A 19661-nucleotide genomic window follows, 5' to 3' on the forward strand; every position below is an offset into this window, starting at 1 on the left:
GCAAAGAGGTCTATGTGAGGACATCCCCAGACTGAATATTTCAGTGTCCAGCATCCACTCGTGTGGGTCCGAAAGATTTCTGCTCAGACTGTCTGCCAGGAAGTTTTGCTTCCCTGGTAGAAACTGAGCTTGAAGGTCCAGATTGCAAGCTGGAGCTGTGTTCCATAGATCCATGGCTAGTCTGCAAAGGGGGTAGGAATGAGATCCCCCTTGCTTGTTTATGTACCACATAACTGTGGTGTTGTCTGTCCATATCAGTAGTTGTCCTGGTTGTGGAAGATTCCTGAAGGCCAATAGAGCTTTCTGAATGGCTAACATTTCCTTTAAATTGATATGCAGGTGCTTCTGATCCTTTGTCCAAAGGCCCTGCAGACAGTAGCCCTGAAATTGGGCTCCCCATGCATAATCCGAGGCATCTGTGGTTAGTACCTGAGTAGCCGGAGGCAGACAGAAGGGTTTTCCTTTGTTTAGAGTGCATGCTTTGGACCACCAAAGGAATTCCTTTTGAAGACAAGGCAGGACGGAGATCAGAATGTCTAAACTGTGGCAATGCTGTGACCATACACCTTTTAGGTACCACTGTATTTTCCTTATATGTAGCCTTGCATATGGTACGAGAAGGATGCAGGAGGCCATGTAACCCAAAGCCTGCAGGAATCTCCTTGCAGATAGCTGAGTTAAAGTTGCCAAGGTTTTGAAAGTTAGAGCCAGCTGTAACTGTTTTTCATGTGTCAGAAATGCCATCTGGGTTGTTGTGTTTAGAGAAGCACCCAGAAAAATTATCTGTTGTGAGGGTGTCAAATTTGACTTTTTTATGTTTATAGTGAATCCCAGGAACTTGAGAAGATTTTGAACAAACTGTAGATGCTGTAATAAGACCTCCTTGCTGTCTGCCTGAATAAGACAGTCATCCAGATAAGGGTAGACTTGAATTCCCTTGAGTCTGCAATAAGCTACTACTGGAGCCAGGCATTTGGTGAAGACCCTGGGCGCAGTAGACAATCCAAAGGGCAGCGCAGAGAATTGAAAGTGCCTCGATCCGGCCTTGAACCGGAGGTATTTTCTGCGCTCCTGCCTGATGGGAATGTGTAAATATGCCTCCTTTAAATCCAAAGTTACCATCCATGCATTTTTGTTCAGCATTGGAAGCAGCTGCTGCAGAGTTAGCATCTTGAATTTTGGTATCTCTAGAAAAGTGTTCAGGACTGACAGATCCAGAATGGGTTTCCATGAATTTTGTTTCCTGGGGACTAGAAAGAGCCTTGAATAAAAGCCTTGTCCCATCTCTGAAAGTGGTACTAGTTCTATGGCATTCATAGCCAAAAGAGCTTCCACCTGGTTTAAGGCTTCTGTCCATTGATGTTTTGGAAGATCTGGCCATCCGCTTGGCCTTGGTAGGGTATGAAAATGGAATTTGTAACCTCTTGAAACCACATCCAGAACCCACTTGTCTTGGGTTATATGAGTCCAATTTAGGTGGAAAAGAGAAAGTTTTCCTCCGAGAGGGGCTTCCAGGCAAGAAGTTCCTGTAGCCCAACAGAGGGAGTCATTGAGTCTGTTTCCTATGAGCTTGCGTCCTGTCCTCTCCTCCCCTAGGGGTGGAAGCAGTTCACTGTCTTGGTCTGTAAGAGGCTTGTGTTTGAGGCCTTCCTCGTGAGCGTCTGTATCTACCCTTCTGAGGCCTGTCTGAATTGGGAAAGGACCAATTTTTCGTAGGCCAATTCCTACTAAATCTGGGTGGCTGTACTTGTAAGAAATCTTTAACTGTTTGCATGGATTTAGCCTTATCCTCCATCTTTTTAATCACCTCTTCAGCTTTAGATCCAAACAAAACATTATGCTGAACAGGAGCATCCAATAATTTAGCTTTTACTTGATCCGGCAAATTTTGTTCCTTTAACCATGCATGCCTTCTAATTACTGTACCAGAGGCAGCAGCCCTACAAGAAGCCTCCAAGGCATCAAAACCACAGTGTAAACCATGCTTCCCAACTTGTTCAGTAGCATGCATTAAATCAAGTAATTCCTTATCATCTGCACAGGTGGAAATGGAAGTTAGCTTTTGTTTTAAAACAGACAGGAGAAATTGCTGGTATTTCAGCATATGAAACTGACAGTTTAAAGCCCTAATAGATAAAGTAGCAGAAGTGTACACTTTTTTGCCCCATCTTTCTAAAGAACTGGAATCCTTCTCAGTGGGAATGGGGTTCTTAGCAGAAGCGGCCTTAACTCCCTTAGGACCCTGAGAAATGGTTTCAGGGTCAGCAGTAGGGTTTTTGTATAAAAACTAGTGGGAATCAGGAACCCTGTAATATCTGTCAGGCTTAACAGGAGCTGGAGGAAAAGAGTCAGGGGTTAAGTTAGCCTCTGAAAAAGCATCATCCACAATATCTAAAACAGGAGGAATAGCCAGGGGTCTATGTTGGGGAAGAAGAAGAAGAAAATCCCTTAGTCTTTTCTTAGATTCTGAATACTCCTGTCCTTCCCAGTGAAAATGTTCCCTCATTTCATGCAAAGTTTCCCCAAAAGAGAAATCCTCAGGGGGAGAAGCTGAGGGAATGGATTCCTCAGCATCAGAATCCTCATAAGGAGGGAAAGAATAATCCTGGTCAGAAGAAAAAACTGAAGAAACAGAAGCCTGATCAGCGGATTCATAATAAACTTCCTGCCTTGGCCTTTTATCTGGAGGGGGATGTGAATCCCTAATCATAGTGAGTAAGTCCTCCGCCATCTTAAGTAACTGTTTCTGTGACTTGGGAGCCAGATCAGAAGAGGCCTGTGTTGCAGTCTTTGATTTGGAAGGAGTCTTTGCCTTTGTCTTTGGCTTTGCCTTTATTAGAAGCTGAGTAGGCCTGAAAACCCCTTCGGAAGCCGGTACCTGCACAGCGGCTCCGGACCCATCCGAAGGAGCATTGTCCGAAGGTCCTTCAACAGAAGTATTCAAAGGCCTAGTTGGCTCCTCGTGGGAGTCTGTTTCGGCCATCGGTTCCGAAATGGCCAACAACAGGGGCTGCAAAAGCGCCTCACTGACGACGGCCGAACCTGAAGCTGGCTCTGCTTGTACAATATCGTCAGATTTGGACCTCGGGGGCCTGTCTTTGTCCTTGCGTCGTTTGTGAACTCCGGTAGCCGGAACCGTATCCGACGACATTTTGTAATTAAAACGCCTACCGAAGTAATGAAATGCAAAATCGTACCTTCGTTTAATTGTACGTTGATTGAATCTAGCACAAAACCGACAACTAGCTACGTCGTGGTCAGGGCCTAAGCAAGGAATACAGTAAGAATGAAAATCCTTATGAGGTATTTGCTTTCCACATGAAATACAATTATTAACTTTTTCTGACATCGGACTGGAGCAAGAAAAAGTTTCTAACGGGGTACTTAGCTTTGAGTAGGAGAAGAAAGTCTTCGGACTGAAGATTGTTCAGAAAAGTTTGTCAGGAGTCAGCCGACCAGCACTTGCGAACTGCTATCACCACACGGCAAGAAAGACTGGAGAACATGGCGTCGGCTGTCAGCTTTGTACTCCTGGCGCTCTGACGTCAGGGAGCATGGCTGAATAGCCGACGCCGGACCCAGACTTTGGGATTCTGGCCGTCCGAGGACTGCCTGCTGGCAGGGGAGAACCCTACAGTCATGACTGCAACAGTGAAACACGATGAACATCATAATGTAGTTTTGTTTGTGTATGTTACTATTTTATTCTTGTATTAGTCCTCCAGTTTTCATACGTTCCCAGTAGAATATATTTGGTCCCCTTTTCCCTTTTCATCCTTTTCCTGTGCCACTGAGACCCACCAGGAGGCAGCTTTCTGATCAGTTGTAAATGCCATCTGTCATGTGAAACAAGACCTGTCTTTGGGGATGTAACAGTTACTTCAACTGAGAAGACACAGTTCTGACAGACATGATAGGAGCAGAACCGGTTGTCATTTCTGCTCTTTCCATCATGGTACGGCGTGTGTGTGTGTGTGTGTGTGTGTGTGTGTGTGTGTGTGTGTGCACGCATGCATGCACACGTATGTATATGTGTGAGTGCGTGAATGCGCGCGCACGCATGCGTATGTATATGTGAGTGTGTGCGTGCGCGTGCATGCGTGTGTGTGAGAGTGAGTGTTTAGCTTTTTACCTAATGATTTTTCCTTACATCTCCCATTTTATGGGACCTTGGGCATCATTTTATTTTTCCTGAGTAACATAACACTGAAGTTAATTAATAAATGCATGAATGAGTAAAAGGATGAATGATGGATAGATGCATGAAGTTATGAATAAATTAATTAATCAGACTCTAACACATTTTCGTAGTACACAGTGACTGTGCCTGTATCTCAGTCACCTAAACATAATATGGAGCATCACTTATATACTGCCAAAATATATAGCCACTGTTCAGCTTATCATGTGCCTGTACATTGTAATGGTATTGCTATGATTCTCTTTTTCTTTTTTTAAGAACATTTGTATTAATTTAACATATATATATATATATATATATATATATATATATATATATATATATATACAGAAAGGAAGAAATTCAACTTCACATATTGTTATACAATGTGATAATCTTTTTCTAAATTTCCTTGTAACTCTTTGAAAAATGTGTAATTCAAGGACATCAGAAGTGTAATAATTTTTAATGTCATATAATTTAGCAGTTATGCAAACACATAACATAAAACTTCAGATAGGTTCTTAGCATAATTTGTTTACTGTAGTTTCATTTGTTTGCTCTAAACTTTATTGCATCATACACATAAACTTCATTACAGCTTAACATCGTGCTCTCTGGTGTATCATTGACAGTGAATTTCATTTCCACTGAATTCTGTATGGCAAAGGAATATAAAAAAATACAAATTAGGCAGTCATTGCCACCTTTGCATATATTGCACACTTGGAGGTATGTTGTGACTTTGCAGATGATCCCTACTTATTAATAAAAAAAAAAAAAATAATCTCTGAATCCCTTGTAGGAGGAGCTTTGCACAGCAAGTTTGAGTGCCTCAAAGTGCACAGTTATGTCTAAGTAATTGTATCGCAGTTGACAGATGCTGCAGTAGTCATGTGATTAAAACATTACCTCATAGTTATCTCTCCTACATGAGGGCACACAGCAGCACAGAGGTCTGAACTGCTGCAAGGCTCACGGCATTACAGCTGTATGCTGCTGCCAACAAGTGTTGCTTCCAACAAGTCATGCGATCTACAGCAAGATTTTCTGTTGATCTTTTCTGTCAAGTCCAAAGTAAGGTTACAAGTAGAGGGAAAAATAATCATTTAAGCCATCGTATTTTTCACAGCATGCATTCATTATGGTAGCTTTTACATAAAAGGGAGACCTGCCAGGTGGAAGATATGGTGTAAGAATAATAACCCTGGAAACACATTCATGAATATCACTTATGATAAGATGTGATAGATTCACCAAAGTATTTAGTTTTTCAGAATATTAGAATTAGGTTATATCAGCAAGGACAGTTATGTTTGCTGCGAAAGCATGGCATTGTCAACCAAGGCTGGAGAGAGTGATTGAGTGAGTGAGTGTGTGTGTGTGTGTGTGTGTGTGTGTGTGTGTGTGTGTGTGTGTGTGAGGAGAGATTTCTGTTATCACTGTTTACATTTTTATAAAAGGAACTACTGCATATGTTTGCCTTCTACAGTAGTATTTTACTGTTTTCAGTTTGTGTAAAGTATGCATTTGTTTTATTCTAAGTGATATGAGTTTGATATTAAAATGATATACATTGTCATAGTAGAAGCACATCTTTTGCAACAGGTTTCATTCATCCTGGGGCTGTGCCTCAAGTGTAACAGAATCATGTACATTTGTAATTGCTAACATATATGCAGCAGAAGTAGCGCCAATGGATAACAGTTTGGCATTAGTTGTGTAAAACTTCCAAGACTCTCCTGTAAATGTGTGTCCACAAAGGGTATTGCTTTGACCTGTCATCCACAGCAGTTTATTTCAACTTGATGTCCTAACATTCAGATGTCACTTTATGGTATTTTATCAGGGGATAGACGAGTGTTAGAAATAAAGAGAGGTGATTGGACAGTGTGACTTGTAGACTATGCTGTCTTTGCTGGACCTCTCCCAGTAACCGCAAGTACAGAAAAGAGGTATTTCCAGATAGCTGTTTTATACCAAATGAAAATAAATAAATACATAAATAAATAAATAATGGGATTAGTGACAAATACACTAGTTTATGTTGTTCTGTGTTTGTCTCAGGTAAACACCAGGACAGTAACTGTCAGGATTAAGAGTTTAGTTATTTGATTTTTGGTTATTTGCTTGATTGTTTATTTTGATATCAAAGTTAGTCCTATTGGGCAGCCCCTTTTTAAGATGGTATCCAATGGGAAAAAATGCCAGATAGACAGCAAAATCCATATGATACAGACTATACCTTATAGAAACATACTCTAAAATGTGTATCAGAGATAAATAAATAGTAATACACATCAAAATGATTGCAAGCAATACAACAGTCTTGCTCTGTGTCTGTCTGTCTGTATATATATGTGGGTGCGTGTGTATGGCAAATAAATATTCATTTACAAGCATAGTATGCAGCTAGTGTAGTTACAAAATGAACACTGGACAGAGCTATGCAAATGAGGGATAATGAGGAATAATCAGATGTCAGTTGTATGTTGACTGTGATTGACATTGCTCTAAATTAAGCTGCTAAGCCATATAATACTGGTGAGTGTCCATATACTGTATTACAAAATACAGATGTAGATGATGGTATTAGTCAGATTAAACTGGCATTAAAGGGATGGACTCTATTGTTCTGTGGTTATTAACTTAATTTGACTAATAAGGGTGGCCACGGTGGTGCAGCAGTTAGCGGTGCCACCTCACAGCAAGAGGTTCTCTGGTTCGATCCTCGGCTGGGGTGCCTTCTGTACGGAGTCTGCATGTCCTCCCTGTGGTCGTGTGGATTTCCTCTGGGTGCTCTGGTTTCCTCCCACATCCCAAAGATGGATTGGACACTCTAAATTGGCCCTAGGTGTGAGTGCGTGCATGTGTGTGCCTTCTGTGGAAGGTTGGGCACTGGGCTGGCAACTCAACACCATAAAAGCTCCACTGCCAATTATGAGCAGACAGGTGATCCGCTGTGGCGACCCCTAACCAGGAAAAGTCGAAAGAAGAAGAAGAAGGTAAGCAGTGCTTTTGCTAATGAGGGGAGGGATGTGCACTTGCTGCAGTCTGTGGGCACTGATTCTAAGGCAGATACTAAAATCAATAGACTTTTTTAAGCTCTGAGTTTCTAGCCTAGTGGTACTATATTCTTGCTTTGGTAGCCTTATTTAAGCCTGACAGTAAATTCATATAGTATGATTGGGCACACAACATCGGTAGACATTTTAATTATGACAAATCATCATCATCATCAGCTACATGGGGTCGGGGTATTGTGTTAACTGTCACCAACTCTCTCGATTTAGTGCCACACTCCTCCCTTCTTCAACGCTCATGCCTGACTGTCATAGATCTTCTTTCACACAATCCATCCACCTCTTTACCAGAAGCCCTTGCTTCCTCTTACCTTCTTCCAGTCTGTTCCAAATCTTCCTCACCAGATTGTCTTCTGCTTTTCTGCACATGTGCCCAAACCACCCTCATCTGTTCTCTTTGATCTTTTCTGCAATTGGAGCTACCTTGGCTTTTGCACTTATGTCCTCATTTCTTCACTTATCCCACAGTGTTCATCCTACCATCCTCCTCAGGCACTTCATTTCCATCACCTCTAGCTTCTTCAACTGTTCTGCCTTTACTGCCCAGGTTTCTGTACTGTACAGTAGTACTGGTCACACCACTGTCTTGTACATCTTACTTTTCAGCTTCTTTGGCATTCTTCTGTCTTAGACTACACCAGACACTCTATGCCAGTTGGCTGCAGCCCCTCTGATTCTAGTTTTGACCTCTTCATTCAGACTTCCCTTCTCTTCAACCACCCCTCCCAGGTACGTGAAGCTGTTTACCTGTTCCACTATCTTCCCTTCTGTCTCTATTCTCAGCTTCTTCTGATTTCCCCAATTTGCTGCTATTACCACTGTCTTATCTGTGCTTAGATTCATCCCATGTACCTTCAGTTTGCATTCCCATTCTCTTATCCTTTGCTGAAGTTCTAGCTCAGACTCTGCCTGTAATGCCACATTATCTGCATACAGCAACTTTGATGATCTGCCTCTTGTGACCTGTTTGCTAATGTAGTCCATCACCAGTATGAAAAGCAGTGGGGTCAGAGCTGATCCCTAGTATACACCCACTTCCACTGGGAACCCCTCTGTCAGGCAGAACACTGTTCGTACTTGAGTCACTGGGTCCTTGTACATAGCCCGCACTAATTCTACCAATGTTTCTGGGACTTCAGACCACTGCAGTACTGCCCAGATCAGCTTTCTTGGGACCTTGTCATATGCTTTCTCCAAGTCTAGGAATGCCCAGTTGGACTCTCTCCACATCTCTAGCTTCTTCTCAAGTATCTGTCTCACTGTAAACATCGAACTGCTCATCTCCCATCTTACATTCTGCTACTCTCGTATCCATTTATCAGTCACCCTCTCCAGAACTTTCATGCAATGTGACAGGAGTTTGATGCCTCTGTCCTACCCACAGTTGTGGATGTCCCCTTTGTTCTTGTACACTGGCACAAGTATGCTTAGTCACCAGTCATCTGGGATACTCCTTTCTCTCCACACTGCTATTAGTACCCTCTGCAGCCATTTTTCCCCTATCTCACCCAGCAGCTTTATCATATCTGATGTGACCTCATCTGAGCCTGCTGCTTTCCCTGACTTCATCTTCCTTAGTGCTGTTCTTACTTCTTCTAGGGTGGGCTCCTCTTCTTCTCTCATTGTAGGCTGTTTCTGGGGCAGTACAGCTTCTGTGGGGTTTTCTTCATTCAGAAGCTGCTGGAAATACTCCTTCCATCTGCTTTTGATGTCCACTGGACTGTTGAGCAGGTTTTTGCTGGCATCCCTTATGAAAGGTGTCTGACTATCTTCTTTATCTTTCTATTTTTGCCTTGCAGCCTGATATAGTTTCTTTGTGCCACTTACTGAGTCACTTTCCAAAAGTTGGTAAGATGCCTCCAATACCCTATTCTTTGCTATTGCAAATTGTTTCTTAGCTTCTTTGTTAGCCAATCAGTAGCCCTTCCTAGCCGGGTTAGTTTTTACTATCTCCCACTTCTTCCTGCACTCCTTCTTTCTTTTGATTACTTCCTGGACTTCCGCATTCCACCACCAGCTTTCCTTACGTACCTTATTTCCATATCTGGCTCAGCCACATATATTTTCTGTAGTCCTAACACATGCTGTTTTTAGGTGCTGCCATTCTTGTTCAATGCCACCTATTTCCTCTTCTTCTTGGGGTCCTAGAGCCCTGAGTAATTTCTTGAACTGCTGTACTTTCTCTCCAGTTAACTTCCAGATCTTCAGCCTGGTCTCTGTTGACCTTAAAGCCTTCTCTGACCATTGCTTGCAGCTGAAACTGATTGTGGCAACTTGTGGTTTATGATGTGGGCTGACTGTTTCACTGGGGATGACTTTGCAATCATGGATTCTACCCCAGTACCTTTTCCTTACTAGGAGGAAGTCTATCCGAGTTGCATGTTGGCTACTCTTGTATGTGATCTTGTGACTGTCTCTCTTTCTGAATAGTGTGTTGGCTAGTATCAAGTTATTTGCCAGACAGAAGTCTAGAATGGCTTCTCCTTCTTTATTTCTGTTTTTCCACCCATGTAGACCCAGGCAGTCCACATATCCTGAGCTGTCTGTCCCAATATGTGCATTCAAGTCACCCATTATCAACACCAATTCATGGTGGTCTACTTTATCCAGGTAGGTGCTGCGACTGCTGTTTGAATGCACACTTTTCCTCACTATCACAACCCTGCTGTGGGGCACAGGCTGAGATTATGAATGCTGCCCTATCATTACACAGGAGTCTAATTGCCATGAGTCTCATTAATTCTGATGGTATCCCTCACTACCTATTGAAGCCTCTCTCTCAAAGCAATTCCTACACCATTTCTAGCCTGTTCCCCCTCCTGAGTAGTAGAGTCTGGGTCCCAAGCAAACTGGCTTTGCTGCACTGCCCTTCCATCTCATCTCTTGGATACATAGGATGTCCAGCCTTCTCTGTATCATCATGTCATCAACTTCCTGTCAGTGAACCTACATTAAGCATAGCAATTCTCAGCTCTTGTTTGGTAGGTTGTTTAGTTTTACGGCCAGCTTTCGCTCAACAGAACTATCCCAGGTAACCCTAGCTGGGCAACTAGACACTGGCCAGCCAGTAGCTTATTGACCCAAGTCTGCTGGGCTTTATGGTGAGCACACACTGGCTAATAGGGGCACATATACCCCTCTCACCATTAGCAAGAGTCCCTGCCATAGGGCAGAGTAAACCAGGTCCTCAACCCACTTATCACCAGTAACTACCCATGACCATTTTGGCAACATTAGTCAACATGACCGAATCACCTAGAGCCATATTATCACCTTCAAGTGGCTAGCCCTGCCACGGCATGCAGTCTGTGATCCATGTTCTCCTATCTTGAGGATACTTTGCACTACAATAGATGCCCATAGTGGTGGTCTGTACAATCCTTTCTCCTATAGGGCACCATGTAGAGTCTGTCCTGCTGCTGCCCACAGCTCCATTCATCGGTGAGTTTGAGATGGAAACAGTTAGCATGTTTTTCAGACGTGGGAGAAACCCCACAGAGGCACAGGGAGAACATGCAAACTCCAAACAGACATTGGTCGGAGGTCAGGATTGAACCTTGTACCTTGTGCATGGGAGGTGAAGACCTTAACCATTATGCCAACTGGACTCCTGCCATTTAATTTTGACAAATGTAATATAGTATATTTTGTAGAGGCTGCAGTTCATTTTCTTGTGCATCTACTAGAACATCCACTACAGGTGGTAATCCAGTAGAAAGGCCTGGAAATAACCATGGCCACTTATCTTTCCTTTGACTCACATGCTCAAGAATTATAAAGCAATATATTAAATGAGATACATGTTAAAAAATCTTAGCACAAGAAAAGAGATGTGTCTTATACTTTTATTCCCTGGGGAAAAAATTGTTTTTGTGGCCATTCGACATTTAGGTATTTCAATATACATGTGTTGACATATGGGCGTTCGATGAACAGCCCTGTTGACATGGTAATATAGACCCTCTTACTATATCATTTTAATTTATCATTGTATTTTAATTCCTGTTGTGTTTTGCTTTTAGCTCCTTAATTGATGTTGCCTCCAGTTAGCCTTAATTCAGATGTTCTTCTGTATTAACTGTGTCTAGTCTGTGTGCATGTGTGTTATCATATATTGTGGCTACAACTTAATGTTATGATTGTGCCATAGTAATGAATACTGACTTGTATAATTTCATTAAATGTTAAGAACTGTCCAGCATAGATGTGTTATAATCATATATTTATATTTATTCTGATAAATACTGTTCTGATGTACTGTATATTACATTTTTTAATCTATATTGATATGCCCGGAAGTTTTCTTCCTAGGCCTTCAGTGTAAATGGACAACGCTCAGCAGGAAAATGCCAATTTACAAATACAAATAAATGAATAATGACCAATGTGAGGAGGTGCCTCAGATCTTCACTAGATGTGAGTTGCTGATTTATTTGTAAAGGAATGCCATAGTTTCATCACATTCCTTCTACAAGATAAAGTCACGTTGTCGGTATTCATAATATAATCATTATAGGTAGGGACATACACAAGGTGTGCTTACAGTAAACAAATGTCAGATAAAGCTCAAGGGCAAAATAAAAAAAGAATGACTGATAAAGAGGTTTCACACTTCAGAAAAGTGCTAAAAACAGTTGTAGGAATGCATCTGTAGAAACAGAGACTAGAAATGTAAATCAAGCACAATATCTAAACTATTTGTGTTGAATTGTATGTTTCATGCATTATCAAATAGAAATTAAAGTCTCAAGAAAAGTAAGAATGAAGGAGAGAAGGAGAGAAGCATGACTGGAGTGTTACCTGTGCAGTTTTTCAAATATTTGCTAAGTGATGGCATGAACAGATTCACTGTAATTTTGGACATAAATGGTTTCAGATTTAAAAGGCTACAGAACATTGATAAGATAATTAGCAGGAGATTGCCTGAGCTCATGTTTTCAAATGTTTTAATACAGACACATTTTGTAGTGCATTTCTCATGCTACATACTTTCCTTAAGAACAGATAAAAAATTACTAAAAATATTGAAGGTAAACGACTTGCTGACAGTAGCAAGGGTTCTATACACCCTGTATGAAATGGTTTATTTATTTATTGGTCAAACATTTCTTGATATTTTAATTATCAGCATTATGACTTAGTAGTGCGAATTTGGTCTCATAGGAGAAGAGTCCAGGATTCACTGCTAATCTTTGGTCAGTATTTTGATTTTATATATTTTTTCTGTGTTTTTCTGATTTTCTGCAACCTTCTAAAGAGAATTAACGAGTAAATTAAATGAAGCATCTTGGGAGAAGCTAAGGTTTTCTTTCTCAGTGGGACATCTTCAAAGTAAAGGCTAGTAATATTTCATTACATAATTTCATTAAGCACTGAATGTTCTGTTTTTTTAGCATTTTAAATCACAGACCACAGTAGCAAAAATAGAAGAGCCAGTTTGTTTGAAAACGGAATAAATATTTACAACATTCAATGAAGAACAGAAGAGACAGAAGTGTCTAGAAAATAATTTAGAGTCTGTTCTGCTAGTCGAGTATAAAATAATACAAATCCAACTTTCCAGTGCAGGCATACATACTATAAATAGGAATCAAACTGGGCCACATATGAGCGGGACATGGAAAGGACATGTTTTTGCTTGTTTTCATATCTGAGCAGATATTTTCTTTCTGGTTGCATAACCAAATATTATTATGGACTTAGCTACTTAGTTTTTATGAATGTTGAATTTGTTACTGATATTCAGTCTGATACTATTACTAAGCAGAAATTGCCTTTCATGGAGACAACTAAGGAATCATTTGTGTCTGAATGATTTGCTCATCAGAACAATATTTAAGTGGAGACTTAATGAAATCAAACTAGGATCAAAGACTTGAACTCACTAGCTGCTCTTGGCTTTACCTTGTTTATATACTGTTAAAAACCAACCCTTTCACTGTTGTTTTGCTCTTGTTTCCCACTGTTGTAGTTTTCTTTCTTTTTAATTGTAAAAATGTGTTTTAGTTGCAGTACTGGCTATTATTAAGCACAACAAAACACGGATCCATCCCTCCATTGATCCACAACCATTTTTCCCATTTTTGTACATTGGTTGGGGTGTCACTTCAACAGTGATAATCATCGAGAGCTAAGGTTCACACCATATATTGAGAATCAATATATTATTAGATATGTGTAAGAATTTTTGCCCTTTGAGTGCTCTGCTTGTGGTTTAAACATCTTTAGTCAAATTTTTAGACTAATTTCAAAGTCCATTTTCCATTGGGATTGGAACATATAATTCATTACTCCCTTAAAATGTGAGTTTGAATTGCTTTCTTGTAACTTATACTGGGTTTCAAATATCTGTCATAATATCTTTCAGGACTACTTTCTACTTAAGGACTTAGATCCTTATTGTTATAGTTTCAATACATGTAAGAGTATTTGTGTGAGTATATACATGTTTATCTCAAAGGTAAATCCCAGTTAAAGGATGCGATAAAAGAATGCATTTAGCACACTGTGTAGATGATTTTTATCTACATTAGTTTTGCTGTCTGTGCAACATGAAAAGTTTATCGACATATCTGGCTTATCATTAAACGTTTAACTGTATACTGGGTTGGCATAATGGTCAAGGTGTAACCTGGCAGACAAAAAGTACAGGGTTTAATTCTCACCAAAGGAAACTGGCTAGTCTTAAATTGGTCCACATAGGCAGCTAGCCTACTTACCTATGAACCTATTTGCATGTCAGCAGTCTCACTACAAATACACTAAACCTGACATATTTAGCTTGTCACTTAAACTAAACCAAAGTTCACAGACTATGTACACAAAACATAAACAAACACACACTCACACACACACACACACACACACACACACACACACACACACACACACACACACACACACACACACACACACACACACACACACACAGTAAACTCAAAGATACTCTAGCCCATGTAAAACATCCCCCAGCTATAAACCTTCACTTAGTTTAAAAGAATAAAGCAAATAAAAACAAGCAAACAAACAAAAATAAATAAAGTAACACATGGATTGTAACTCCCATTACCTTCAATGAAAAATATTCACAAAAACAAAGAAGTAGAATAAAGCAGTTCTCTCACCCAAAATGCCATATTTTAGGTAAACTCAACTTATGTCATCAAACATTTATATGCACTTTGTGTATGTTATCAGTAAGAGGTTGGTATAATGGTTACGGTATTTACCTTACAGACACAAAATGTAAGGTTTGATTGTAACAGGAGGTAATTGGCTAGGCTTAAATTTGCCCAAACGAGCAGTTAGTCTATTAATAATCTATGAACCTATGTAAACTCTAGGGCATAAATACAGCAAAGACACCTGGGGAAAAGTAACCATTAAGTGTTCAGTTATTTGCAAAAAAGCAACTATGTCTTACAGGTGCAGGGTTTGATTTTGAACTCTGATTATTGACTAGGGTTATACTGATCTACAGACTGATAGCCCAATATTTCTCTATGAACATAAAGCTACATAAAATTGCCAGCTAGCACAAGCAGTTAAATAATAAATAAACAAATAAATTATGCAAAATAACTGTGACAGCAATGATGCTCCCTTAAAAAATAAACTTCAAGTCTAACAAGAGAACACAAGTTTTCCATAAATACTGAATGCATTACATGAGTCTAAATCATGTTAAGAAATATAAATTAAATGTACCAAAAAAATAACTAAATCAAATATATTGCATACAGGTCTACTCTCAACCATCTATTTTTTTTCATAATGTGCTCATAAAATTTGTGGTTTTCTGGCAGATAATTGAAGATTGAAGTCACTAAATAATAACAGACATTTGAGTTTTAAATCTCAGACCCTTCACAAAATGCCTGCCTATGCAAATATCGTTATTCTATCAGCTTTCTAAATTTTGGGAACAATATTTCAAAATGTGTCCCTATTTCTGGGCCTTTGTCTCCCCATTATTTTTGGCTTTGTCCAGAACTTTTGTGGTATGCTACTAGACCAAAGAGGAAACCTAAAAGAAAGCCAGTCTCACAACAGGAAATAAATGAATCACCCTAACAGTGTAATTAGAAAAAAAATCTAAAATTCTGGAGCTAGCCCCATACAAAAAAGAACTGTACACCCAAATTACACAGGAATCTGCAGGCTTGCAAAGGGAAAAGAGACACACAAAACAGTAACACAATAGCATTTCAAACTACATTAAACAATCTAAACATCATCATCATCATCAGTCCCCTTTTTGACATTTTCTACATGAGCTCAGTGTGTTGTGTCAACTGTCACCATCTTTTTCGACTCAGTGCCACTCTCCTACCTTCTTTTTTGGTCATGCTTGAATGTCACAGGTCTTCTGTCATGCAGTACATCCATCCCTTATCTAGATGACCTTGTTTCCTCTTGCTTTCTTCCTGTCTCTCCCAAATCTTCTATACCAGATTATTCTCTGCTTTCCTGCACATGTTCCCAAAGCACCATAATCTATTCTGTTTGACCTTCTCTGCAATTGGAACTACTTTGACTTCTGCTCTGATGTCCTCATTTCTTTTTCTATCCCACAGTGTGCATCCTACCACCCATCTCAGGCACTTCATCATTTTTACCTCTAGCTTCCTCAACTGCTCTCTCTTCATGGACCAGGTCTATGTACCACACAAATACTGGTCACACTGCTGTTTTGTACACCTTAATTTTCAGCTGTTTTGACACTTTTCTGACACCCACTACCCCTGATACTTTGTGCCAGTTGGCTGCAGACACTGAGACTCTATCTTTGACCCCCTCCTTCAGACTTCTATTCTTCTCCTGCACTCGCCCCAGATACTCAGATATATTCACCTGTTCCACTATTTTCCCTTCTATTATAATTTTCACCTTCTTCTGATTTTCCCCATTTGCTGCCTTGATGGTTGTATTATCCATACTAAATTTCATCCCATGTGCCTTCAGTTGTGTATTCCATTCCTCTATCATTTGTGTTCAGAGTCTGCTTGAAACACACATCATATGCATGCAACAGCTTTGTTAGTCTGCCCCCTTTGGCCTGTTTGCTAGTGTAGACCATCACCAGTAGGAGCAGCAGTTGGCTCAGAGCTGAACTTGATGCACACTCACACTGGCTGGGAATCCCTCTCTGAGCTGAACACTGTTCAAACGTATGTCATTGGTTCTTTGTACTCATTTTGTCAGTGTTTCTGGGACTTCAAACCATTTCAGGACTGCCCAAATCAGCTTTCTTTGAAGCTTTTAATATGTTTTTACAAGTCTGTGAATGCCCAGTCAGACTGCTTCCTTATATCTAACTTCTTCTCAAGTACCCATCTCACTGTAAACATTGGGTCAGTTGTGCTGCATTCTGATCTGAATCAGAACTGTTCATAAGTTTATAAGTAAGTACAAGGCTAGCTGCCCTTGCTGGCTATTTTAAGGCTAGCCAGTTCCCCTTTTGGTGCTTTAATTAATCTATCCCATTTGGTGTTATATTGGCCTTATTCATCCCATGATTAATAATTATATATTACCCCTAGTGAGAATAACTGGGATCACACCATAGATAATTTGAGGGGACCCATGCATGGGATAAAGCATTTAGGAGCTGTCGCTGTCCATTAGTAGTACGGGAGCAGTCCTGGGGTACATTTTCTGTTTCCCATCCATAGATCCAGTTATGCTTGAACATGGACAGTGATGAGCTTTGTTTTACATGGATGGAGCGTCTGTTCCAGAGCAACAGTATCCTCTGCAAGCTATACCTGTCCCTCCAAACCATTCTGTTGATGTTGCAGAAGAGGTTGAGATCCCAAGACTGAGTATTTCTGATGGCATTTGACTTGCTGATGTGCAGTAAATCCATTAGAATTGGGTTAGTGGATGCTTTGCATTGCAGACACAGGTCACCTGGATACTAAGTGTAATGACTCATCTCCCATTATACTTCCTATGACTCTGCATATTCATTTATCAGTCACCCTCTTTGTAAATTCATGTTGTGTCAGAAGTTTGACACCTTTATACTGCACAGATTTGTGAATGTTTCCTTTGTTCATGTACACTGGTACTAGAATGTTTATTTTCCAGTCATCTGGGATATACCTTTCTCTCCCTACTGCTGTGAGTACCTTCTGGAGCCATTTCTCCCCTAACTCACCCAATAACTTGATCATATTTATCATGATCTCATCTAAGCCTGCTGCTTTCCCTAACTTCATTTTCCTTACTGCAGTTCATACTCCTTCTAAGATGGGTTCTTCTTCCTCTTAAATCATAGGCTGTGTCTGGGATTTCCTTCATTCAGAAACTACTGGAAGTACTCTTTACACTTGCCTTTCATGTCCTGAGGACTGCTGAGCAGGTTGTTGAAGGCATCCCTTATGAAAGGTGTCTGATTACTTTCTTCTTTGTCTTTTTGTCTTTGCCTTGCAACCTGATAGATGTTCTTTGTGCTATCTGCTGAGTCACTTTACAGATGCTGGTAGAGTGCCTCTGATGCCTTGTTTTTTTTTTTTTTTTTTTTGCTATTGTGACTGCTGTCCTTGCCTCATCTTTATCCAACCAGTATTTCTTTTTAGCCAGGTCCATTTTTTCTATATTTCACTTTTTCTGCACTTCTCCTTTCTTTTGATAACTTCCTGGACTTCTGCATTCCACCATCAGCTTTCCTTATGTACCTTATTTCTATACCTTGCTCTGCCACATATCTGTTCTATATTTCTCACGGGTTTATATCACAACATCAAAGATGACAATCTCAAATGACAAAACATCGAACAGACTTCATTGAATAGTACAACATCGAAATGAGGTAAAAATGAACATGTGGAGTGTAGCTAAAAAAAAACAAATTGCTCCATACAGGGGGGCAAGACCCCCTGCACTCCCCACCCCCATCACTTAAATATACCACTTTGGAGATCGCAGTTCAGTGTACTACCATATGGCAATGGAAGATTTCTGTTTCCTACACTGTAGCGCGATCTTGGAGTTGGTATATTTAAGTAGCGAGGGTGTGGGGGGTGCTGGGGGGCTTGCCCCCCTGCCTACACCCTACATGTTGCATGTCACCATTGGCAACTGCCTTTGACACTGTTTCAACGTTATTCTGCTTCGATGAAGTCTGTTTGATGTTTTGATGTTCGAGATTGTCATCATTCGATGATGTGATATAAACCCAGTTCTCACACATGTTCTTTTGAGATGCTGCCATACTTCTTCAGCTCCACCTATTCTTCTTTCTGAGGTGCTAGAGACCTGTACATTTTCTTAAACTCTTGTGCTTTTGCTCCAGGCAACTTTCAGGTCTTTAGCCTAATCTCTTTTGACTTTAGAACTTTCTCTGGCTACTGCTTACAGCTTATTGTGGCAACCAGTGGTTTATGCTGTGGGCTGACTGTTTCACTGGGGATGAATCTGCAATCTGTGTCTGTACCACACTGGCAAGTCTATCTCAACTGCATGTTGGCCACTCTTATATATGATCTTGTGACTGTCTCTCTTGCTGAACCATGTGTTTGCCACCATCAGGCTATTTGCCAGGCAGACGTCTAAGATGGCTTCCCCATCTTTGTTCCTGTGGCCCTACCTGTGTGGACCCAGACAGTCCTCATATCCTGTTCTCTTTTCCCCTATGAAAGCATTCAGGCCCCCACATTATTAACATGAGTTCATTATCAAAACATGCAAATGATATGAAATTCCTACTCATCCCATGTCCTCAAACTTACCATACACTGAATGGTATAACTGAAAACAGAAAAATAGCAATAATTACAAATCTTATATTAGAAAAGCACACTAACTTTTTCAGCCACCATCTTATAAACACAAATTGCAAAGCCTTTACAGACTTTTTCATATTCACAACTGACCTCTCTCCTGACCTCTGCATCACAAAATAATCTCCAGCCTTCAAGGATCAGTTTCATAAACTGTTATAAAAATAAGATGAGTTGTTGCATGTAAGTATTAGAAATAGTGTTACCAGCTACTTAATATCACACGTCACATGTAAATGAGAAGTCTGGATAGTGTAAATGTATAAATTTAATGTAAAGGATGGCTCGAGTAATAAATAGCTATTACTTTTTTTTTTAATTTGCCACGTGCTAAAAAAATTGCAACATGCTGTTGAAAATATCTGGAGAGGCCATTGTGATAGAAGAATCAGAATAGAACAAACATGATTATAGACTTAGATGAGTGAAAAAAAATTAAATGATGCATTATGAAATGCAGTCCTAAAAGACAATTCATAGTATGTAGATGGACAACACAAAACCAAAGGAAACCAGGAAAAATATTTAGTACAATAACACAGCCTCTGCATCAAGGACTAAGGTAAGGATTGATGTAATAACTCCTTAAGTAAGCTGACAGGCATTCTTGTG

Source organism: Protopterus annectens, chromosome 1.part0, assembly GCF_019279795.1.
Source record: "Protopterus annectens isolate FY-2018-M chromosome 1.part0, PAN1.0, whole genome shotgun sequence".
Taxonomy (NCBI): Eukaryota; Metazoa; Chordata; order Ceratodontiformes; family Protopteridae; genus Protopterus; species Protopterus annectens.